The sequence below is a fragment of the Bubalus bubalis genome, chromosome 11 (assembly GCF_019923935.1).
Source record: "Bubalus bubalis isolate 160015118507 breed Murrah chromosome 11, NDDB_SH_1, whole genome shotgun sequence".
Taxonomy (NCBI): domain Eukaryota; kingdom Metazoa; phylum Chordata; class Mammalia; order Artiodactyla; family Bovidae; genus Bubalus; species Bubalus bubalis.
In genome coordinates, this window is record NC_059167.1 from 38,670,333 (window position 1) to 38,696,527 (window position 26,195).

General features: G+C 42.2%; 1 long non-coding RNA gene across 1 annotated transcript in view; it reads left to right on the forward strand.

Annotated features, from left to right (window-relative positions):
• The first annotated feature begins 15,794 nt into the window (after positions 1-15,794).
• Positions 15,795-26,195, forward strand: part of LOC123328032 — a 128,829-nt gene continuing 118,428 nt past the window's right edge. The window contains exons 1-2 of the long non-coding RNA XR_006542753.2: positions 15,795-16,041; positions 16,797-16,911. This is a non-coding gene — a long non-coding RNA (uncharacterized LOC123328032). The remainder of the gene's footprint in view (positions 16,042-16,796; positions 16,912-26,195) is intronic.

Sequence of the window (26,195 nt, forward strand, 5' to 3'; positions counted from 1 at the left end):
AATAAATCACTGACACATTTATTAAACATTCGAGAACAGAGGTTACAAATTCCATTGTATCTTCAAAATAGGTGTCAAAACTACAAAAGATTCAGCCCCCAATTTTGTGCACCTTGGAAAACAAATTCAAATGTCTACTGTGGTCTGTGACCACAATGGCTTTCAAAGCTACTGAAAAAAAAAAAAAAAAAAAAAAAAACAAACCCAAACAAATAAATATGTTTTTTTTTTGAGCAAAAATGATCTTTGGGTAAAGCAGTATTAATCCTCAAAGATAAGTATCTTATGTGGGACTTATGTCATTGTAGAACATGAGTTTAAATTTAATGATTAACTGTCACTCATATTTTGATTATTGCTTCTACCTTATTCTCTAATTTCTCCCCTTTTGGAATTCCAGTGAGATGTATTTTTAATCTTTTTACCTCTCCTATCCTCTTTCTTATCATTTCCATCTCTTTATCTCTCATTGCTACATTTGAGATGATTTCTTTACATCTATGTTCTCCTCAGCCATCTTTAATCTCTTTTATTTGCTGAATTTTACGTTTTCATATCTGGAAGTTCTGTTTGGTTATTTTCAGATCTGTCAGTTCTTTCTACACAGTTCATTAGGGTTCTTTCCTTAAGGTTTTAAGTCTTTCTATCATTTGAAACATAATTATTTCATAGTCTCTTTCAGGTTATTCTATTATTGACAAAGAAAATTTTCCTTTTTGCAATGATTGTATTTTGTAATTTTTTATCGTGAGCTCATTTCAGCCAGAATATATTTGCTTGTGTGTTTGTGTGTCTTAGAATGTTTTTATGTTTGGTGGTTCAGAAGGCTTGCTTTCAAACAGTTTGTGTTTGCTTTTGCTGGGCTTGAACCCCAAGGGTTTCACTTGTCTGGGTCCTAGTTTTTACATTAATTTCCTGTGTGAAGATTCCCACACCATGTGAGTTGTATGAATTTAGACTCCACATATATGTGTGGAACAGGCCTGGACCTGCTGTTTCTTGTGGGAGTGCTTGCTGAGCTGATGAGTGGAGCTCATCTCCAGCCCCACTGCACTGAGACAGCCTTTCAAGAGTCCTAGCTTTATACAGGGGAGAAGGCAATGGCACCCCACTCCAGTACTCTTGCCTGGAAAATCCCATGGACGGAGGAGCCTGGTAGGCTGCAGTCCATGGAGTTGCTAAGAGTTGGACACGACTGAGCGAATTCACTTTCACTTTTCACTTTCATGCATTGGAGAAGGAAATGGCAATCCACTGCAGTGTCCTTGCCTGGAGAATCCCAGGGACGGGGGAGCCTGGTGGGCTGCTGTCTATGGGGTCGCACAGAGTCAGACACGACTTAAGCGACTTAGTAGCAGCAGCAGCAGCAGCAGCAGCTTTATACAGGGGTGGGTGGGGGTGGGTTTCCATTCCTACTCTCTGCCTGGTACATTCCAAGACTAAGCCGCTTGCTCCTTTGTGGATGTTAAGCCCCAATCCTTGCTCATAAGCTTATCACTTTGGCTTTATGCTCCTCCTTCATGTCTGGCTATTGGAGAGTTTCCTTTCTTTTCAGCTCTGCTAGGTGTTCATTTCTTTTGGTTCTTTATTCAGTATTTCTGTGAGCTTTTATTGAAGTGAGCCTCTGTGTTCTGATGCTTTAGTATCCCAACGTATAGGTCATAACTTGGTTTTCTGCATAATCATTCTGATATGGAAAGATGTCTATTTTGTATAGTTATCATCTCTAATGACTACCTGACAGAAAGGGTCTATTGTTGTTCAGTCGCTAAGTCATGTCTGACTCTTTGTGACCCCATGGACTGCAGCATTCCAGGCCTCTCTGTCCTTCACTAACTCCCCAAATTTGATCAAATTCATGTCTATTGAGTCGGTGATGCTATCCAACCATTTCATCCTCTGTTGCCCCTTTCTCCTCCTGCCCTCAGTCTTTCCCAGCATCAGGGTCTTTTCTAATGAGTTGGCTCTTTGTATCAGGTGGCCAAACTATTGGAGCTTCAGCTTCAGCAACAGTCTTTCCAGTGAATATTTAGGGTTGATTTCCTTTAGAATTGACTGGTTTGATCTCCTTACTGTCCAAGGGACTCTCAAGAGTCTTCTCTAGGACTGTAGTTTGAAAGCATCAATTCTTTGGCACTCAGCCTTCTTTATAGTCCAACTCTCACATCTGTACATGACTGCTGGAAAAGAAAGAGTCTGAAATAGGTTGTAAAGGACTGTCTTTAGACTTGCACTTGTTGGGTTAACATGCTTTTCCAGAACTTATGTTCTGGAACTTGCACAAGTTACTCGACTTCTTTATGTCTCTATTTCCTTATCTGAAAGTGTAGATAATAATACACCTCCTTGGCAGCTTTTCTAGTGATGCTGTAACAACTTACTACAAATTTGGTGGTTTTCAAGCAACAGAAACTTATTCCCTCTTAGTTCTGGAGGCTGTAAGTATGAAATTAAGGTGTTGGTAGAACCAGACTCCCTCTGGAGGTTCTAGGAGAGAACCTGTTCTTTGTCTCTTCCAGCTCCTGGTGGCTACAAGCATTTCTTTTTTTCTCTCTTTTAAAACTTTTAATTTTGTATTGGCATATAGCTGATTAACAGTGTTGTGATAGTTTCAGGTGAACAGAGAAGGGACTCAGCCATACATATACATGTATGCACTCTCCCCCAAATCTCCCTCCCATCCAGGCTGCCACATAACATTGAGCAGAGTTCCATGTTCTGTAAAGTAGTTCCTTGTTGGTTATTGCAGGCATTTCTTGATCTGTGGCTGCATTGCTCTAATCTCTGCTTCAGCCTTCACATTGCCTTCTCTTCTGTGGGTCCCTTTGCCTGTCTCTCACTGTGTCTTGATTCCTACGTGAATCATAACTGATGTTAGGCTCAGGGGAACAGCTCTTTCCCTGTGACCATCGCTTTGTGTGTCTCAAGCAGGCACTGGTCCTCGGCTCCCAACAACATTAATACATTCCCTCATTTGTTCAATCCTGTAATTCATTTAAAATAGTTAGAGAATTGCTGTGCCAATACCTGTATAAGAAACAAATGTATTGGAAGAGTTTGGGATTCATCTGCTGCGCTGGTCATCGCTCAGCCTTACCCAAGGCGGCAGGGGTCCAGTCCAACACTGTGCTCGCAAGTTACTTGGATTAGTTCTTCATTTTGTTTTTATCTTCTTCACTACGGATGTAGAATTCACTTGAAATACAATCAGTTCATTTGTTTTAGGCTTTTCTTTCCTCTTCCCATAATTGTTGGTTTCATTTTGTTTTCTGAATATGCAGTATATTAACACATTATTGACTGGCAGAAACTAATGCCTGTGGCCAGCGATTTGTTCTGTGAGCGAATATTGAAATGCTGGTCAATAATATTCTAGTAACAAAAGACCTATTAATGTGTCTCTGGTCAATAAATTGTTAACTTGCTTCCGTAAGTCAGAAACATACCAGAGGGTATGCTTAGAGAGATATCCCTCCCTTTTTTATCCTTTCTCTCTACCCCTTTCTCTCCCCTTACACCTTATGAATAACCAAATTTGTTATTTTTGGCTTCATCTGTCCTGTGTTTCTTTTTGTAAATACCAAATACCCTTTCTTATTTCTTTTTCTTTCTTACACAAAATATGCTCTTTTGCTCTTTGGGAAGCTTCTTTCTTAATGGGAGAGGCAAGAAAGAAAGGATGAGATACCACTTCTCACTATTTTCAGAATTCTTTTTAAGTTCGCCTTTATGCCTCTCCCAATACTTTTTAAGAGTGAGGGCTCATCATCTGAGCTGGCTGTGAATTATAAGGTGCATATAAATCACTTGGGATCTTGTAGAAAGGCCAGTGTAGTAGGTCTTGGTTGTGGCTAAGATTCTATGTTTGGAATAAGCTCCCAGGTGATACTGAGGCTGCTGGTCCTGCGTCGCACGTTAGAAGCCAGACCCCAGACAGCACGTGGTTGTGACTGCGTCACAGGTTGTCTCCTTTGGCTCTCAGTGAACTTCAGACCACAGTTTAGAACAAAAAACACATACTTGTCTAAACTCTGTCTTGGTCCCCACGTAAATCATAACTGGTGTTAGGCTCAGGGGAACAGCTCTTTGTTCCCTGCGCAGTTCAGGGAAGTTTATCTTTGTATGACCAGTGCTTCCTCTCGAGGGTGGAGGTGATAGCATGCTGGTGCAGATGCACACGGAGTGCATTTTCATGTTTTGGTGAGATATAACATATCTTCCTTACTTTATTTCTGTTCTGATTCCCTTCCGATTTCTCTGTCCAATGGCTTGTTTTGTTTTTTTTAAGAGAGTCAAGTCATTTGAGCATGGATGTTAATTATTAAGCAACACACCAACTTTGTTCTAAAAGGAAAAAGATACAGTGTGACCTATGTTATGGTGTCCTATGACAAGGGGAATGCCATTTAAACCCAGATACTTAGGATCATCTGTGTCTTATTTCTAGTATTTGGGGACAAATACAGTAGTTTTGGGGCTTCCCTGGTGGCTCAGTTGGTAAAGAATCTGCCTATAATCCAGGAGACCTGGGTTTGAATCCTGGGTTGGGAAGATCCCCTGGAGAAGGAAATGGCAATCTACTCCATTATTCTTGCCTGGAGAATCCCATGGACATAGGAGCCTGGCAGACTACAGTCCATGAGGTCGCAAAGAGTCAGACACGACTCAGTGACTAACCCACCACCACCACGGTAGTTTTAAAACATCTCCATTTTCCCATTATTACACTTCTGCCTTCTTATACAGCCACTTAGCTCCTCCTTGGAGCCCTCCTGCAGCCCAGATCTTTTCTGGGAGCCCTTGGGGCCCATTTCAATTGTGCTCATATTCATACTGCTCGTCTGTTCCATTTCCTTGGGGGCTGACACCTGTGTCTCTTTCCTGGACTTCCTCACACAGATCCCACTTATAAAAATACAACAAAACAGATAATCATACTTATCAATAAATAAATATTTGGAGGTGGTCAGCTGCCTACTAGTCCTGCAAATAAACTCCAAATGCCAGTTTGGGCTAATTTTACTTTAATTTACTATTATGACATTGAAAGAGTATTTCATTTATTTTTAGCTTTATTTATTTTATTATTGTTATTTTTTGGTTGTGCCACTTGGCTTGTGGGGTCTTAGTTCCCTAACCAGGGATCACACTCAGACCCCCTGCAGTGGAAGCGCAGAGTTCTAATCACTGGACTGTCAAGGAGCTCCGTATTTCTACCTTTAAACTGAGGTAGAGGTGTGTCCGGAAATGTATTGAGCGTGGTGTTTCATTCTAGGAAAAAGCTGCAGTGGTTATTCTGGGCCTATGGTTTCTAATTAGTGAAACCACTTTGGCACTTCCCACCTCCCCCAACAAACAAAAAATCAAATTTATAATAAGAAGAGCCTGTGCCTTTTTACTCTGGAATGAACCTTAAAGAAGATAAAACGGAGCCCCCTCTTACTGAATGGGGCTCTTCAGTCCTTTCTGGACAATAGTCATAATCTAAAATGTATCACATGTAATTTTGACATCATTTAGCACAGCTGTCCCTCTGCCAAAGCAGAGCTTGCAAACTGAGCTTCCATGGAGACCAAATCGTCCTCCTTTTAAACATGTCATGTGTGCAGTCAGCTGGAGGTCACTTGGAAGGGAGCACAGGGGAACTTTGGTTTGTGTCCCTTTGTTCTTGGCTACTTACCTTCTCATAAAAAAATATATTCAATTTACTGACACATCAGCATAAGCTTCTCCAGCAACTGCAAATATTTACCTGGGAGAAGAAAGAAAAATAATGTCTAAACCAGAGCTTTCATTTTCTGTTCGACTTTGATGTTACTTTTTTATTTGAAGTCCGAGGAGAATAACAAACTGAATTCCTTTTGTAAAAGTGAGACATGGCAAAGGTTGAATAAAAATTCAACTCAGTTTGAAATTTAGTCAAGGAGATAAGTGCTGCCTTTCACTAATAGCAGGCATATGGTCTACACATAGTTTCCTTAGCATCATTTTTACAAAAATTAAAAATAATTTTAATTGAAGTATAGTGGACTTACAGTGTTGTGTTAATTTCTGCTGTACAGCAAAGCGACTCAGTTTTATATATGTATACATTCTTTTTAATATTCTTTTCCATATGGTTTATCGCAGGATGTTGAATATAGTTCCCTTTGCCCTAGCATCATCTTTAAGGATTTTTTTTTTGAGCAGGGCATGGGGGAAAGATTTTTATGTATGTATGACTGAGTTGCTGATTGACAGAGTTCATGAATGGCTCTTTTGAAGTGAGAACAATCTAATCCTGGAGCCACAGAACCACCCACAAATGTCACACTAGATCTCGGCTGTCAATATACCTTTTTATTTTATTGCCATTTTCTTTTGCTTTTAGCTTTCATTAGCCATTGTTCTTCAAATAGTTGGACCAAACTAGCATGTTGTGAATACATTTTTTTTTTTCTGTCAGCAGAATTAAAGACTGATGTTTCATGTCTGTTAAACTCACTTTTAGGGAACTTTGTCATTTACAAATATATCCGGTGAAACCTTTTGTGCAGGAAAGTTACTCATACCACATGGATCTTGGAAGGCAGATCACTTGGAGGTTAGGTACCTTTGTCAACCCAAAAACTATTTCTCTTTGAAGTGATATGAGAGAATGTGAGGATAAAGAGCTATTTAGGATATCTGCTGAGATTTCATTTCATAGCAATAGGAAACAAAACAAAACAAAACATGAAACCCTTGGGAATTTTTGGTGCCAAATTCTTTGCATCCTGGTGACACTAAGCCTCAATATGCATGATCACTGGCATATATTAACGGAAGACTTCTAATTGCTGCTGTGATAGGTCAGATATGGCCTGTGCCAAGGCTGTGGGCACCACTGGAGTTCAGACCTGCCTTTGTGTGCCCTGTGCACTGCAGGGATGGGCTACAAGCTGCTGGCCTTTTTATTTATTTTGCATGAGGGCGTATCTTTTTGGCTGCAAGAGGAAGGAGGACATTTTTTGTGAACTGTGTTGGTGGTGGTGGTGAAGGTGGGAAGACGGAGGACGAGGGAGAAAGAAGGATCACATGTTGGGCTGGAGCTGAGGCAGAGGGAACGGTCCTCAGTGCAGAGCCCTGGGTCTGAGACAGCATGGCTTTTACTCTCCCAGCTCTGTGACCTGGGGCCAAAGAAGCATCTTCACTTTTCTTTTTTTGTAAACTTTGTATTTTGTATTGGGGTATGGCTGATTAGAGCTTCCCGGGGGCGGGGGCAGGGTGGGGGGAGTGCTAGTGGTAAAGACCTCGCCTGCCAATGCAGGAGACTTAAGAGAGGCAGGTTTGATCCCTGGGTTGGGAAGATCCCCTGGAGGAGGGCACGGCAACCCACTCCAGTATTCCTGCCTAGAGAATCCCGTGAACAGAGGAGCCTGGTGGGCTGCAGTCCATTGGGTCACACAGAGTTGGACATGACTGAAGCCACAGCACAGCACATCGTTGATTAACAATGTTGTGATAGTTTCCAGTGGGTAGCAAAGGCACTCAGCCATACATATACCTGTATCCATTCTCCCCCAGACTCCCCTCCCATTTCTGTATGAGATACAACATGGCTCTGGAGGATGGGAACAAGGAAAATGGGAAGAAATGTGTCATCAGGAGGGGGTGGTGACTTAGAAGCAAGGAAGGTTACACCCTCATGAGGTCTCATGGTGGGCACAGGCAGCAGGTGGTGGGCATGCTGCTTGTGGAAGGAGCTACAAAGGGGGTCTGGAGAAAGAGAGGAAAAATAGGGCTGGTGTCATGTGGGGGCCGCAGCTGACAGGTTGTTTTCTAAGTGTGTGTGAGGTGCCCTCAGGAGGCTCAGAGAAAGAGCTGAGAGAAGCCTGCAGAGACTTGATAATTGGAGCTGGGAGCCAGATTAGAAGCTAGAGGTTGGTTAGAAGCTAGAGAGCTTCTCAGGTGGCTCAGCAGTAAAGAACCTGCCTGCAGTACAGGAGACGCAGGAGACATGGGTTCGATTCCTGGGTCAGGAAGATCCCTTGGAGGAGGAAATGGCAACCCACTCCAGTATTTTGCCTGAAAAATCCCACGGACAGAGAAGCCTGGTGGGCCACTGTCCGTGGGGTAGCAAAGAGTTGCACACGACTGAGCACACACACACAGAGGGTTAGAGACATTAAAATTTGGGTATTTGTCATGACTCTGTACTCACAGCCTGGTGAAGCTTGGGAAAATTCCACTTATATTACCCCAAACTTTCTTTTTGCTAGCAATATATCAAGGACTAATGCTAGGATTAGTGAAATTTATTCTCTAAGTAAGTAGAAATCACAAAGGGCCTATGGAAATTATTATAAGGGTATGTGCGCCTAGCCTCATATCCTCTTGGCTCACTTTTCTGTTCTAGTTGTTGCTGTGACAACCAGCTGTGCTCAGGTGTAACCTGGTCACACCTCACCTCAGTTGCATCATTTACCAGTTGCTCTCTGTCCTGGGGTATCTCTGCTCCCATCACCTGGGACACCTGCAGAAGTCTGCTCAGTCATTCTGATTCAGCCACATACTCAAAAGTGTGAGGGTAGGACCCCATAGTTATGTCTGACTCTTTGTGATCCCAGGGACTGTAGCTCACCAGGCTCTTCGGTCCATGGAATACTTCAAGCAAGAATACTGGAGTGGGTTGCCATTTCCTTCTCTAGGCAATCTTCCTGACTCAGAGATCGAACCGGGGTCTCCTGCATTGCAGGCAGATTCTTTACCATCTGAGCCACCAGGGAAGCCTATAGATAACCCGTGACCAGTGGATAATGGGAGCATATGGATAAATTCTCTCATCTTTTTTCCCTTGTGGGGATAATGCTGAAGCAGTTCCTACATGGCCCTTGTGAGTGCCCCCAGTAGGAGAGGACCCCAGTTGCCCAAGAGAGGACTAGAGGACTGGCTTAGTAACACAGCTTATTTTACTTTTCCTCCTTCCACGTTTCACTCTTCCCAGCCTCTACACCCACACTTCTGTTCCCAGAAGTCCTTGTCTCAGGCTCCACTTTTGCAGGGAACCTAGTCTAGGACAAGGTGAAAGAGCTCTGTATGCATTGGAGTTTTTCTTACTTTCTTACCAGTGACATCCCTGGACAAAGGTGAGAGTTGGTGGGGAAATGGGTGTGTCCAATTTCTAATGGATAGCAGAAATCTGCTATTGTCAAACTCAGTGAGGACTAGAGGACTAACTTGGTATGATCTAGGGACTATGTTTATTTAGAAATCACTGAGACAGAGCCTTGACATTAATGAGTTCACAAATCCTTTGAGGAGGCAAACGTGTTCATAACTTACAGAGTAGAGAGTGCTGAAGGGAGGATTAGTGCAGGGAGCCGGCGGGAGGCACTCCGCCTGTGGCAAAGGTCATGAGGAAGGAGGCTCGACATACGCAAAGTCGGGATCGAGCCTCAGGAGTCCCCCTGGATATCCTCGAGCATCTACCCCCATAACCAGAGCCTGCCTGCTTTACTACTTTGTGCTCTCACTTACACCTCTGACTTTACGGGGGGCTGTCCCCCACCACCTCTTTTGGAGAAGGAGTTAACTTAGAGCTCCAGCTAATAATAATTCCTGGGCGTGATAGGAGTGTTTCAACCTACAAACTCCTCTGAAGGTTCTCTAGCCTGCCTGACAGGCTTGTCCGGCCACATGTGATTGCTAACAGCCTCCCAACTGTGAGAGGCACGAGATGCTTTAAACCTTCTAAAAACGGGTTCCTTAGAAAAGTTAGAAAACTATTAGTATAAGTATAATGGGCTGATTAGAAATTGTATTGGTGAAGGGTTTTTCATTTGTTGAGCCAATGCTTGTTGCTAAGTCTCCATATCCCCTGCCCTTACACACATTAATGAATATATAGAAGAAATAAGTATTAACCTTTGATATTAATCACGTTAGACCTAAGGCTAAGTAAATTCTATCCTTAATTAGAACCCACTACACCCTCACCCTATAGGAATGTAACTTTATCTGGTGCCTTCGGAAGGTGGAGTCTGTTTTAAGAATAATCACCCCTGGAGAAATAAGTGTCCTGGTTGACTGACCGCTGTCACAAGGAGAGGGTCATAAATTATCTGCAGGCCTCCTGACTAGAAGATGATGTAACACCCCTAAGACCTCTGTATACATTTGTATGAAGCACCTGACTTTGATAAAAGTCAGGACTGCTGATCCCACGTGACTTTTGCATAACATCTCAGTGTATAAAAGTAGACCATGGAAAATAAAGAATTGGGATCAGTTCCTCGAAAGACTGGTCTCCCCATGTCTCTCTCTCTCTCAAACTCTGGCTGAGTCTCCATCTGGAGCGCGGAACCCACCATGCTTACTAATTATGCCTGGGCTTCTAAGATCCGACCGGGGAGGCCTCAGTGTCTCCTCTCCTTCGGGAGAACGGAAGGACGCCTGCGGCCTACGTAAGTGGTGCAAACTTCTTGTCTTGAAGTTTTATTGGTCTTCCGTGTAAACCAAGCTACTCAGCCTCTTTTCTCCACTGAATTTTCCTGCTGAGCTATCCTCATTCTATTACTCTTTACATCTCTAATTAATATCTAATTGAAGCTATTGTATCCTGATCCTCGCCGACGCCATCCCCGCTTCGAACTCCCTGGATCAGCCGGGGCTGGACCCCGGCAGATTAGCATATGTTAAGTGTGTAGGGACTTCCCTGGTGGTTCAATGATTAAGACTGTGTCTTCACTGTAGGGGCTGGGTTCAATCTCTGGTTGGGGAACTAAGATCCCATGTGCCATGTGGCATGATCTTAAATAAATAAAATAACAATAGGAATAATAAAATACTTTTTAAAAACGAAATGCTAGAAAAAAAGAGAATGAAGAGAAAGGAACAGTTAATTTTTATTGGAAGTGGGAAGGGTTGTGGTCAGGGAGGTCTCCAGAGAAGAGAAGATATTTTATCTCTGGACCTTGAGAGATGAAAAGGCTATTGAAGATAGTGAATTGAAGAGCTGGAGAAGCTTGAAAAGGATCTTCCTTAAATAGAATTGGGGTGAGCTTTATGGTCCTCCCAGCTTAAGGTTCAGAGGCCTGCAGCCCCCCTTGGCTGTAATTTCTCTCCCTTTTTTCTTCTAGATAGGGTTTTGATTGCTCTTTAACAATCTGCTTTCTCAGAGGTATTCTGCCTTACCTTTTCTCTTTATCTCTTTTTTGGATATGCTTTATCATTCTCTTTTCTGTAGGGAAGGGTCAGGGCTGTAGTTTTTTTACCTTGCCTGCGTTCACTGTGGAGGCCTTATCTCTGGATGCTGGACACCAGGAGGGGGCTTAATGGTTCTGAGGGGGTCTCTCTTCTACCAAGAAGTGGGACCACTTTAGTCAAGATGGGGGCTTTCATAGGTACGATAGATTCACAAGATCACTGGTTGAGAAACTCAAGGTCAAGTACCTGGAAGACGGAAAGGTCACATTTGGAGGCTTCTCTCCTGATTCTGTCTGCATTGCTTATCATGAAGTGTGGATACTTATATCACTGAAGCAGTCAGTGCTGAACCAGGAGGTATTAGTATTTTCTTTTTTCTTTTCTAAATAGGACCAGGGATGCATTTATTTCCTCCAATGCAGAAACCTAAGAAGAACTGTACAGTTTGGCTGCAGGAAGGGTGGGCCTGGTGGGAAAGGCAGGCAACGAGGATGGCAGGGCATTGTCCTCAGTCAGATTCTCTGCTGATAACCTGGCTCAGCCATCATTTGCATGTCTGTCCCTCTTCATTTCATTGGCACCCAGATGACACATTTTTGAGTTTTAATCTTCCAGTAATGGAGAAGGCAATAGCACCCCACTCCAGTACTCTTGCCTGGAAAATCCCATGGACGGAGGAGCCTGGTGGGCTGCAGTCCATGGGGTTGCTAAGAGTCGGAGACAACTGAGCGATTTCACTTTCCCTTTTCACTTTCACGCATTGGAGAAGGAAATGGCAACCCACTCCAGTCTTCTTGCCTGGAGAATCCCAGGGACGGGGAATCCTGGTGGGCTGCTGTCTATGGGGTCACACAGAGTTGGACACGACTGAAGCGACTTAGCAGAAAGGGAAACAAAATTGTCCAGGCCATCTTGTCTCACCAGGTCAAATGAGCAAGTGTTAGTGTTTGAACCTCCCTCTGTTCAATTACTCAACACTACTGTGCAGAGCAAAGTCCACATTGTGGGTGGGCTTTTGAAGGTAGATGAGAAGTGGGCATGACAGGTATCTGCATTGCTGTCTCAGTCCATCTCCTCTCTAGCTGCCAGCCCACCCTATTCTCTCTAGCTGCCCTGACTAGCATGTTCCATTACATGCATATCTGTGGATGCTCAGTTCACTTCCAACATAGAGGCAACCCAAGGGTACCAAAGGGGAATGGGTGATCTTTTTAAAATAATAGAGCTTGACAAGGTTCATTTATAAAAAGACTATTTCAAAATTGTGGGTGAAAAAGAGCCACCAAGGATAGGGCAGTACCCTAGAGCTTGTGACTCTGGAGCTATTATCAGCTTTTGTCCCAAAGGTTTGGGAAGATGGGATGAATTTTGGAACCTAAAAGGAGAGTCATGGGCAATGAGAGATCAGTGATTTCTAACTGAGGGCCATAGCCAGACAAAAGACTCTGCAGAGAGAGAGAGATCCAGGGAAATAATGACCTTTCTCTCACTTTTCCTCACTCATATCGCCTGCTGGGGCTCTCCACTGGCCAAACCAGCTGGAGCCAGAGGGCACCCAGCCCTGTTTATATGCTGCATACAGGTTAGTCTCCAGGCAGAGAGCTGGGTGGAGAAGGTTGGAGAATGGATGGGAGGGAAAATTGGCACAGACACACAGTGAGTGTATCAAAACATGTCTCAGGATCAGTGTAAGAGTGTTCATCAGTCTCTCTGCCTACAATCTACCATTGTTGTCCCTCCCCGCTGGTTCCACTGTGATCTTACCTAGTATTGTTATTCACCATTCTTCCATCTATGGATTAAAACGGAGGGTAACAAATGCTCTTTGAAGATATGGCTGATCAATCATAGCTCTTTTTTCACTCAGCTTGGATTTAGTATCAACATCCTTCTTAATACAGTGGCCAATGCAGCCATCCCCAATCAATTGGTATTGATTTGACATGGAAGAAATTTGCCATCCCTCGCTTATTCAGTAGATCTATCACTTACTTACTTCATACACAATAATGGAGAAAAAACAAAATATGATCGAGACAATTAGAGTAAAATAATAAATCTTATTTTTAAAAAATGAAAAAGAGAAATAAAGTATTTTTCAGTTTGTGCACTCTCTAGTGAAAAAAAAAAAATCTGAAATACAGATGGTGGCCACAATCCTTGTTTCTAGAATTAGTGATGCAGCCACAGCTGGCATTGAAGACTCCCCATGTTGCTGTTGAACTTTTATTATTAAACATCTACAGTGTCCTAGACACTGTGTTAAGTACTTTATACAATCATCTTACTTATTCCTTAAGCAATCCTCATAGGACGTTACTTATTTTTCTCCATTTTATAATTGAGGAAATCTTGGCTTAGTAAGATTAAATTACTTGCTCAAAGTGTCAAACTCAAATCTTTCTGAGCCCAAAGCCTGTGCTCTTTTTTTCTTTTCTTTCTTTATTTTTTATTGACGTATAGTTGATTTATAATGCTGTGTTAATTTCTGCTATATAGCCAAGTGACTCAGTTGTATACGTATATACATTCTTTTAAGTATTCTTTTCCACTATGCTTTATTACAGGATATTGAAAATAGTTCCCTGTGCCATACAGTAGGACCTGTTGCTTATCCATCCTGTATGTAATAGTTTGTATCTGCTGCTGCTACTAAGTCACTTCAGTCGTGTCCAACTCTGTGCGACCCCATAGACGGCAGCCCACCAGGCTCCCCTGTCCCTGGGATTCTCCAGGCAAGAACACTGGAGTGGGTTGCCATTTCCTTCTCCAATGCATGAAAGTGAAAAGTGAAAGTGAAGTCGCTCAGTCGTGTCCGACTCTTAGCGACCCCATGGACTGCAGCCTACCAGGCTCCTCCGTCCATGAGATTTTCCAGGCAAGAGTACTGAATAGTTTGTATCTGCTAACCCGAAACTCCCAGTCCTTCCCTCCCAATGCCCCACCCCTCCACACTTGGCAACCACACTCTGTGTCTGTGGGTCTGTTTCATAGGTAGATTCATTTGTGGCATATTTTAGATTCCATTTAGATTCCACATTCCATTTAGTAGTGATGACTAATTGAACAGAGGGAATAAGCGATAGCACATGAAATTTGTCTTTCTGACTTAGTGTGTTAAACTCTAGGCCCATCCACATTGCTGCAGATGAAAGTCCACGCTCTGGCTTTTAGTTAATTAAGACTTATCCATCAGCGTTCTCTTTGACAAACAATTCTGCTGGCTGGAGAACCAGTAAGGTCACCCTCTCTAGTCCCTCACCCTCCTACAACTTAAGCAGTTATCTTCCTGATTCTCTAGTAAGAAGAAATACTACTGTATTTATGCCTATTACCCTTGTATCTTACATGCACATGTGTGACGGGCTTGGGGAATCACACAGTATATCACACTTCAACCAGACCCAGGGCCCATCAGAAACTTGAGGAAATTTCTACAGTGGGTGGTCAGAAAGCAGGTTGTTATCATCCCACTGAATAGGAAGGAGGTTGGCAATGATATAGACGTTAATATATAAAGTATTATGTAACATAAAGGAAGCCAACACTTTCTCTGCTTAGGTTTTATTTAACGGCTATCCAGCTAGGTAGCCAGTGAATTTTGATGTGTGGTGGTGGTGGGAGTGTTAAGAATCAAGGTGATTAAAGACATTAGAATAGTCCACAATTCTGCAGTGCACATTTCCTCACTTGGGGCAAGGTTAAGTTCACTCAGGAACCCAACACATGTTCATCAACCTTGGTCTGAAGTGACCAGTTTTGCCATTGTCCTCATCAGCAGCTTTGGGCTGGGATCCCTTTTGAAGGGTGGCTGCTCCAGCCACTTCCATATCAGAGTGCTTAGCTGGGTCCTGCTTGTGTGGAGCGTGTCCTCCTTGATGGCTCCTCCGAGCCTGGTGGAGTCTTCAGCATCTCTCCCAAGCACTCAATAGAATGAACAGGTTACAGGACTGAGGAATCAAGTGTCCTGAGTTTGGGCCCCAGTTCTGCTCTTTACTTTCTGTATTATTCTAGACAAGTCACTTTTCCTCTCTGGGCTTTACACTTTCAGATGACAGTAACTTCTACACCCTATGGTTTTGCAGTTCTTATAGATATTCATAGATTCTTCTGGAACGAGGCTATATCACGTGTTTTAGCACCCACTGTCTTCTTGACAGAAGGAGTCTTCCTCCTCACCCTCGATTTTAAAAACATGTTTTATTTTGTTTACAAAACAAAGAACTACAATAAAATTTTTTATTGGAGTAGAATTGCTTTATACCATTGTGTTAGTTTCTGCTGTACAAACAAGTGAATCAGCTACACATATACCTCCTCCCTCTTGAGCCACCCTCTCCATCCCACCCCTTCAGGTCATCACAGAACACTGAGCTGAGCTCCCTGTGGTATACAGCAGCTTTTTGTAGTGGCTGTGGCTATTTACAGCTTTATTGCCTCCAGATGGACCAGGTAATGCAGCGTTCATTTAGCTCTTTGCTACGCCAAGTGTGGTCTGTCTGTAGACCAGTAGCATTGATATCACCTGGGGGCTTATTTACAATGCGGAGTCTCAGATCCTAGCCAGACCTGCTAAATTAGAATCCTCATTTTTAAGAGACCTCCAGGTAATTGGTACTAACATTAACGTTCAAGAAGCATGAAGCCCAACACACAGGAAAATCTTATTGATTTCTCCAGCTGTTAAATCAGAATCAGTGTTGAATTCTGGGTACTCACTGCTCGGGTGAATTTTAACATTCACCTTGCTAAACTTGAGAATCTCCGAATAACCTCACACAGAGTGGAGGTCTGTGCCTTTGTGTAGAATGGGGGACAGAAGATGGGCCTGTAATTCAGCTGGAGGAGAATCCGGCCAGAGAAAGCCTTCTGGAGGTAATATTTTGAAGTGCTTGGAGAGCATGTGAGGTCAGCAAGGCAGAGAGAAGCTGAAGGGCTCTCCTGACGCACTGACCTCAGGGGAGGGAACAGCAGGCAGTGTGTGGGGAGCATGTAGCTAGGGGCTCTTCCGGAGATGAGGCATGGGCCACTTCTGCCGTACTTGGGAGTTCGTACTTCATCTCAGGGGCAGTGGGAGTGGGGTGGGTGATAGCCGAAAAAACTGTTTTCAGAGGAGAGTGATGTAATTAGATTTGCACTTTAGGAAGCACTGGTTTCTGGCACAAACAGCAGATCCTTTGAAGGTGGAGGAGAATGAAAGCAGAGAGAACAGTCTGGGAACAATTTCAAGGAAGAAACAAACTAAAGTGACTGTCAGGAAGGGTGGAAAGGAAGAGAGGAATCGAGACTCACTTTGTTGGTAGCTAATTTTATGGAAGAAGATAATGAGAGAGGAGTTTGGAATGATCCCAAGGTTTCTGGGGTGTGGTCTAGGAAATGGTGGACAATTCATCAAGACAACATATAATATAGAGGAGAAAGAACAGGCTTGGGATGAGAGAAAGGAAAGAGGAAAGGAGGATAAGATGAGCAAGGCTTTTACATGTTTAAGTTGCCTGTGTGCTGAATGACTATAGATGTAGTTGGAAGTAGTTGGATATCAAAGCTCAGAATGGTCTGGCCTAGAAATGTAGACTTGAGAATTATTAATAAATAAAAAAGTAATCCATTACATGTATTTGAATTTATAGGAATCCTCCCCAAAAGAGGGTAAAATGTCAGAAGAGTAGAGAGCCTCTGCGGGGTATCGAGCATTTGAAAATCAGATGAAGAGAGAGGTTGATACTTGCAGAAGTAGCCAGAGAGGTAAGTGGAAAACGAGGGGAGGGTGTCACAGATGCCAAAGAGAAAGGAGTGGCATGGGAGGGTACCCAGACGAGAAGGATGTGGGACACAAATATTTCCTGGAGCTGATAATCATGTCATTCTTAGGACAATGAGACTTGGTGATTATGGGTGCTGTTATAGCAGCTTCACGAGTGTGTCAGATGCAGATTCTTACTTGATACTTATGGCTTGCATTCGAGCAAATAAGTTTTCATTTCAACAACTATTTTTTGAATGCCTCATTTGTGTGAAGTACCAAGGCTCTAAAGACAAAGAAACATGGGACCCTGGCCCCTAGGATCCTGTTCCTGTACCTCAGTGAGCTTTTCCAGTGGAGGAGGGGGCCCTATGTCTCTTGAACTGTCCTCAGGTTGCCTGAAGATAGGTCCACAGATGCAGCCACTTACTTGTTGAGGCCCTGTGGTATGCTGGGAACTGGGCCAACCACTCAGGATGCAAATACATATGTTTATTGTGTAAACTAATTCTCTAACCTTCTAGAGTTCTCTTTCTGGTGGGTGATATAAATGGATAACTCATTAAACTCTACTATAATTTTTTTTTGCTACTAAATTTTAAGTACTCTAATAGAAGTTTCAAGAAGATATCATAGGGAGAACATTCATTGAACTTCTAATAGATGCCGAGGCAAACTAATAGAGTGACTTACTTGTGCTTCTGCTTGGAAAATCAGCTCTGATTTGTGAATGAACATAGCCTGTGGAGTTGCAGGATAGAATCACATGGGAGTAAGGCTGGTTCCATGTGGCTATTGTCTAGTGAAGGGCTGGGGATATGTTCCTTTAGTACTATTTGAACAGTTTCACAAAGAGACATTGTACAGAGTAAGGTGGAAGGAGCGTAGTTATCAGGAACAGGTGGCTAAGGTTTTCTTTGTCTCACCACTGCATTTCAAGGTCAGCTGGCTTTTTGGGGAAATAGATCCTCCTTTGCCCAAAGAGAAATTGGAGGAGATAGACTTTGCCGGGATCTCACTGGTGGTTGAGTGTGTAGCCTCCAGGCTCTAGGGAGCTTGTCCTGGTTTGAAAGCAGCAGGGGAGGTGCAGACTCTCATTGAATAGGTTGGCTGTTGAGTTTCAATCAGAGGTGTTTTTCTCTTTGAGTGTATCTGGGGGAGAATCCTGCTGGGTGAAAATCCCTCTGAATACTTCGTACTGAAGCCTTTGAGTGGTTTTGGAAGCCAGACTCGCATTTTGGGGAGTTTGGAGGTTGTTGCTAGGTTCTTCGTAATGGGATAGGATGACTAACTGGGGGAACCCATGGTCATCTTCTCTGCCATGAACAAAAAGCACCAAGTCTGAGGGTGGAGGTAGCAGCGTATGAGTATTTTTATATGTAATCACATGATTTCCTTGAGGGAGAGGACGAGCTTCAGTGTTATGTCAAAGTGCACATTTGGAAGGCAATTCAGTCAACCACATAGAATGTTGACAAAAGTCCTGTTCAATCATCTGGAGATCACAGGTGAATATGACACTCTCCTCGCAAGATAAACAACCTGGCCATGGAGACGACATAAAAAAACAAACAAGTCTAGTCTGGTGAATGCATAAGGTACTCCGGAAACCCAAGAGAGCAGTTGATTCTTCTGTGAGCAGTGTTTGGGGAGGAGGCAGTCATTGAAAACTCAGAGAGGACGTGGCACTGGGGCTGGCCTTGGAGGAGAGCAGAGCCTCTCAGCAGATGGCAGCCCTGAGAGGAAAGGCAGTAAGAGGGGCTGGAAATTGGTTTTACTTGGATCCTGTTTTGTTGTCCAAACAGGACTTAAGTAGGCAGCTTTGTTTAGAGAGTTTAATCTTAAGAAATGCACTCAAATATCCTATGATATCACTTATAAATAGAACCTACAAAGAAATGATGCAAATGAACTTACAAAAGAAAAACAGACTCATAGACCTAGAGAATGAACTAATGGATACCAGGGGAAGGATGGGTGAAGGGACGGTTAGGGAGATTGGGATAGACATGTACACACTGCAGTATTTAAAATGGATAACCAACAAAGACCTTCTGAATAGCACAGGGAACTCTGCTTAATGTCGTGTAACAACCTAAATGGGAAAAGAATTTGGAAAAGAATGGGTATGGGTATATATACACACACACAACTGAATCACTTTGCTGTATACATGAAACTGTCACCACATGGTTAATCGACTATGCTCCAATACAAAATAAAAAGTTAACAAAAAACTTCTCAGTATTCAGAGGCCTGAACTTAGACTGTTAGACTAGCACAGACCTTACTGGGGTCATGCATGCTAGCCTCTGAGTGAACAGCAAGGAGACTAGTTGAGGATCCAAGAGGTGGGGTTACAAACTCACCATGAGGTCTTGGGTCTGTACTGAGATTAGAAGCCCTTCTTAATTTCCAATGCTTTCCCCAGTCTACTCACACATCTAGCCTCTCTCCCACATCTTCCACCCTTGTCATGACTCATGCATGAGGGGAGGAAAGATGTAAAATAAATCCTAATGTTCACGGACCAGCAATACTTGTTGGCAAAGAAGGACTAGACAAAATTACTTGCCCTCTTAAGCCAAGGACACTGCACACAGAATCCAGGACTGATTTCAACTCACTGGGTTACTATCAGGATGATTCTGCTCAGTGAAATCCAATTCAAGACATGCTTATTGAATCCATACTATGGGTGAGGCTCAGAGGAAATCAGACCCTCCATTTCAGGACCATCATGGAGGCTTCTGTGACTTCATGTCCATGTCAGGGCAACCTGGACCAAACTGAGAGTGCCTTGTTCCACTCTTCAACCTAGAAGGATGCTTATCACGGTATGCTTTGTTTGTAGATTCTTATGATCAATTTATCTTTGCATCTGTAAATCAAGTGTGGATTAAATGATGACAGACCTTTCTGGGTGCCTGGCTGATCGTGGAGGGGTTCTGTCCACACTGTCTGCTGTGCCAGATGCTGTGAGTGGCATAGACGCTTTCAGACAGATCTGGCGGTGGGTCTTTTTTCCGCCTCTGGGAGGCTGTCAAGCAGTGACCCTTGGGTTTTATATCAAAGTTAGCTCATGTCCCTATGCCGCCATTGCTGAACATGCTAAAATTAGTAGCATTTGGTCTTTTAAAGATCTGAATTGTCCTCTATTTGTTTCTAACATGTTTGCTTACCATTCTAGGAGCTCAGCTATCTGTTCTCTGAACAGATCCTATTTTTCTTAAGGATGTTGCTTAGAATGCTAATAATTTAGTGTTGAAGGAGGGACACAGTTGGAATAAAAACAGAATGTTAGGTTTATTGAAGCTGCTGGAATAAAGGATAATGCTTTAGAGAGGAACCATGCGCTTTCTTTCAGGATTCAGGCTTATGTGGGATGATTCCAGGGAGGGATTAGGAGAACAGGGGCCAGTTCTGGATCAGATGATGTCAAGGAGCAGGAGGAATTCAGTGACTGGGTATCTTCATAAACTTTATCAAGGAGGCTGGTGGATTAAAGGTGGGCTAGGAGGAGTTATTAGAAGAGAAACAGCATTCTCTTGTGTTAGAAGAGGGGAGGTCTTGTTATTGTTGAGGTTATGGAGTGGACATTTCTCTGTCTTGCTCCAAACACAGCAGCAGCATGGCCTTGTCTGAGCACCGTTTATGTGCGTTTTTTTTGTTCAGTTGGTAACAGCACTTTCTGGCTGCTGACAGGGCCATTTTTCATGTTCTCAGTAGACTGCTCATTTGTAAAATGAGAGGATTGCATAAGATGAATGGTTTTCTAACTGAGCTCCCAAGAAGAGAGTTCTGTGGGGAAGCCTTGGGATTACTGAAGGTGCCTTGGAGAGGACGAATGGACAGGGCTCCTTGTACCCTGACCTCCTCTTAACAGAGAAGCTGTGCTCTTCCAGTTTTACATTGAGCGTTATGCATTAAACCACGTTTTAAACAAAAGAATGTTCTTTTGCTAAAGAAAAGCTTGAAAATTGCTGGACTGGATAAGTCCCAAGGTCTCTCTGTTGCTTCAAGTCACAAAGAAGTAAAACAGTTTGTCTTAAATTTATACAGCTGATTGGATTCAGTAGCCTAGGTTTGAATGTCTCCTCTGCCACAACTTCAGAAGTTTGTTTATTTTATTTAGTTTTGCCCACTGTGCCAGGATTTCAGCATTCCATGTCTAAACAGCAGGGGGACATGCAGGAAATTTATTTTTATTGAGTCAAACCTCATGAAAAGGATTGCATTTAAAAACTGAAACTTATGTACATCTAGCTCAACAGTGTAGGAGGACGAGGAGGAGAGAAAATTAGCAATGGAACCCATTTTTATCATCCTGTAGGTGAGGTCTGGGGAATCATGGCTTCATATTATTTCATAAGTGATCAACTGTGTAGTATGACACATTTAGCACAGATTAAACTAGGTCCTTATTTATTATACAATTCTTTGGTGGATAACTATGCATCCATTAAATTTATGAGATCCATCCTTGTGTATTTGTATTATTGTTGTTCAGTCATTAAGTTGTGTCTGGCTCTTTGCGACACCATGGAGTGCAGCACGCCAGGCTTTCCTGTCCTTCACTATCCCCTGGACTTTGCTAATAATAATTTATATTGTTAGCTACTTGCTTATTAGATGTTTATTTTCTACTCTATCTTGACAATGTGGCTGTTGGAATTTTCCCTTTAATTCTGTATGTATAGTCTTGGCATATTTTAACTCTGGGTGTACTTTGGATACTTAAGATCCTAAAGTTTTATGGTTATAATTTATGTCTTTAGAATCAAAACTGATCAGCTATTGATAGCAATTGATTCAGCTCGTAACTTGTTCTAACTTAGACTTCCTTTGAGTTGACAATGACATAGTAGGATTTACAGGAGTGACGTTGGCTGATTCTGCTTTGGGGATTTAATAGCTGCTCTTAGCACCTCTGTGTTACACCATTTGCTTCCTCAAATGTGAAATCTGGAGCTTGGATGGTTATACAAACTTGGCAACAAGGGTAAAACTCATAATACTAATTAGAATCTGGAAATAACTTATAAATGTACCAGGAGAGAGAACCTTGTTCCCCGAATCCATCCTTTGGTTGTCTAATGGAGCCAGTTCACCAGAAGGAAGGACCACATGCAAACTGATTAGATTCTAGCTCAGGAGAAGTTTGCTCAGTGAACAGGCAAGAAGAGTTGGACATTGTTAAACTGTGTTTCTCAGTGAGGCATTTTGAGAATCACTTAAGTGAGCAAAAGATGACAGTATACTTCAGGGTTCAGTGATCTATGGCAAATGCTGCCTGTTTTGTATGTCCCTTATGCTAAGAATAGTTTTTAGATTCTTAAGTCAGTTAAAAAAATCAGAGCTAAAAAAAAAAAAAAAAGAAAAAAAAATCAAAAGAATAATCATATTTCATGAGATGTTAAAACTGTAACATTCAGATTCCATTATTTGTAAATAAAGTTTTATTGGAACACAGACACTCATTCATTTCCATATCATCCATGGCTATTTTGTGCTATGATGACAGAGCTGAGTAGTTGGAAAAGAGATCCTATAACCTGAAATGGCCAAAATAGTCACTGATTAGCCTTTTATAGAAAAGACATGTCAACCTTTGGTTTTTGTTAGTGTTGTACAAGAAAAAGTCGAAGACAATAAATAACCTCATTGAATTATGACTGCTTGCTGGTGAATACTTATTTATTCTAATATTTTTCTGTAGAGTATCTTTTGGAATCAGCATATTTGGTTTTATAGATAGGACCAGACAGAGGTTTAAACGTTTTTTCCTCTAATTCTTTTTCATTTAGAGGCACATTTTCCAATTACTGGGCTGATCTTTACTGTTTTTATGGAAGAAGCCATATTCTGTATCCTAGTTATTACTTTCTCTTCCTGTTTCTGCTTGTGGATGTTTTGCCCGTAACCAGGTTTATGTATGTTGATTTAGCTCATAGGGACTAGGAAAATGAGTGTGCTGAGACTTAAAGGTATTGGTGTCCAATAAAGAATGCATGGAAGACTGACTGACTGTAAGGATGCAGAGTTCTAAGGGGCAGGAGAAAGCAGACAGAAGTCTGTAATAGAGTCGTGATGATAATTTGTCAGCAAGTGCAGACCAGCAAAATTCTGCTGTTTGAAATTTCATGGAACTGCTTGGATTGCAGTTTATATTGCAGGAGGTGTAGAATTCGGAGTAACTGGGCAGAAAATGCCTATTTTTTCCACTTCCCAAGTCACTGAAGGATGCAATGAATTAATCTTTGATTCAGGGTAAATGCAGAGAAGGGAATCTGGGTTTTCAAGGAGCAAGGTTAACATGAGAGTGCTGTTTGTTATGAACTCCCAAGAGTTCACAAGAAGACAACTAAATTTCCAGATGAGAACCCCTCTCCGGGGACAGAGTATTCTAAATTGAGGGGCATATTTTGCATTTTCAGGCTCATTCCATCTGTCTTTTCTAATCATGCCTGTTACTTACTATGGAATGTGGGTTGTTATGGTGATGTGAGGACAGGAACCATCTGCCTTGCAGAATCTTAGAAAACTTTATAGACCTCATAATGTTGGTAAAAAGAAGGAAGGAGGGAGTATGCATTTGAAGACCAGCTCAAAAGTGTAAACTTTCACCAAGATTTATGTAAGCTACATTCTATTTTTTAGGGCATACTCTTGAGAGAATTCACCTGATTCCACCCACTCATGGCACCTCTAAAATTTTATTTGATTCAGTGACTTCTGTCCTGTAAGTCCAATGCCCAGCATACTGACCTCAGTTCTAGGGGGAACACCTTCTTGAACCTTCCCTAGCCTAACAACTTTGAACATCTGGTTGATCAAGTGAACACGGTATCCTGTATGTCACCAACATTGTAATAAGTTTTGTTGTCATTCAGTCACTAAGTTGAGTCTGACTCTTTACGACCCCATGGATTGCAGCATGCCAGTCTTCCCTGTCCTTCACCATCTTCTGGAGTTTGCTCAAACTTATGTCCCTGGTGGCGCCATCCAACCATCTCATCCTCTGTGGCCCCCTTCTCCTCCTGCCCTCAATCTTTCCCAGCATCAGGGTCTTTTCTGGTGAGTTGGCTCTTCGCATTAGGTAGCCAAAGTATTGGAATTTCAGCTTCAGCATTGTAGTAAGTATGTAGACTCTGTATTTCCAGTACAGTTGTTGAGGGAATTTATTAGCATTTGCTTCTTCACTGAGAGGGAGTACATATTTTCATACTATCCAATTCACCTTCACAGAAGAGTGGACTTAAATCAAGAAATTCTGGGAATCTTTGCCACATTCTCTTCTAGGAAGTTATGCTAATCACAGGCATGATCATGCCCTGTTGTATGAGTTTAGTCAGTTTCTTGATTTCCTCACCATTCACATGGCGTTCTTGCTCCTAAAAATTTCCAAGAAAAAGAAACCATAAAAATGGAATCATAGAAAAAGAATAAGCTGTAGGACAGTATTTGTTCTATCACAGAGTATAGAAGTACTTTCTAGGCACAAATGCAAAGAGAGAAACCATAAAAATACTGACTTGTTCTAGAACAGAGTTTCACAGCTTCAGCATTGTTCACAATTTGGGCTAGATAATTCTTTGTTGTGGGAGGTGGGGAGTGTTGTGGGGTGTTTGGCAGCATCCCTGGCCTCTACTGACTAGATGCTAGCAATACCCTTTAGTCAGGACAGCCAACAATGTTTCCTGATGTTCTCTAGAGGGTAAAGTCACCCCTGATTGGGAACCACTGTTATAGATGATTGGGATGCAAGGCAAAAAAGAGCCCTCTCCTAGTCAAGTCATGGGGGCTTACCATGTGCATACACAAGGCCTCAGTTTGAAATGTGAAATTTCAGGGAACCAGCAGGTTAAGGGGTTGACTCTGGTCTTTCTCTCTCTCTCTTTCTCTGGTAGGATTTGGGGAGTTTCTTTCAGGGCAGCACTGCTTCTGTTCTCACACTCACTTGCCCTCTGTTCTGTCTCTACTCACGTGGCCTCCTTTTGTTTCTTTCATTTCTGATCCCATCTCCCCTCTACTTGCATATTCCTTTAGCTTGTCAGCTCTTCCTGTGGAATCTGTGCCTTTCAGATCCTGCTTTGCCACTGTCTGTGTGTGAGAGAAATTTAGCTCCACTAATAACCACGTCTCTGCTGTGATGTCAGACTGTGTTATAGTCCGAAGCATTGTGGGAAGCTGTTCTTGGGTCAGGTGCATATGCCTCACCAACAGCTGTCACCAGGAAGGAAGGGTTACTTGGTATAAAGTATGGGAGCTAAGCAACAGGAGCCATGAACTACTGACTCACTCAAAAGGCTTTGGTGTGGACAGGTAGGTGCTGATTGAGATCTCTAAAGAGGAAGTTTAAAAATTCCGTCTATCAAAAAAAAATCCAATGAGTTTACCTGCATGAGATAAACTGGGTAGAAAATTTCATATGTAACATCTATGCATGCGTGCTCAGTGATGTGGACTCTTTGTTACACCAAGGACTGTAACCTGCCAGGCTCCACTGTCCACAGAATTTTCCAGGCAAGAATACTGGAATAGGTTGCCATTTCCTCCTCCAGGGGATCTTCCCAAACCAGGAATCAAACCTGAGTCTCCTGTCTCTCTTGCATTGCAGGCAGATTCTTTTACTGCTGAGACATTGCGGAAGCCCCTTATGTCACACGGGACTACTATTTAAAAAAATGACTTTATGAATCAGTTTGTAAAGGACATGTGCAAAGGGCAGGAACATGTGGAAAGCAATCAAAAAACTAGAACTATCAAGGCCACAAATATTTGAGAAAATACACAAAGTATAAAAGAAGTGTAAATTATGACAAAGTAAATACAAAGTTTAGCCTTTCAAATTAGTCAAAAATTTAAAATGATAATCTTTTACCCTAATGGTGAAACAGCAAAATTGTCATTCTGGCGCCAAAAGAAAAATTGCTGATGTTTATGAAAATCAGTTCGGTAAGTTTTTAGATATACTCGGGTAAGACAAATGAAAGCATCAAAAATGTTCATACCTTTTAAGTCAGTGTTTTCCTTTGTGGAATTAGCCATAAATAAATATTTAGAGATGTGAGTAAAGATTATATACAGGGTTGAAATGTTCATCAGAGCATGCTTTATTTTAACAACATATTGGAATTAACTTAAATATCCAAAGGGGATTGATTAATGCTGTTTTCAAAACCTATTTAGTGATATGAGAAATGCTCAGAATATTATGTTTCATGAAATGAAAGAGTTGCAAAGCTATTTCAAGTGTCATTCAAATTTTGCATGTATTTGTAGA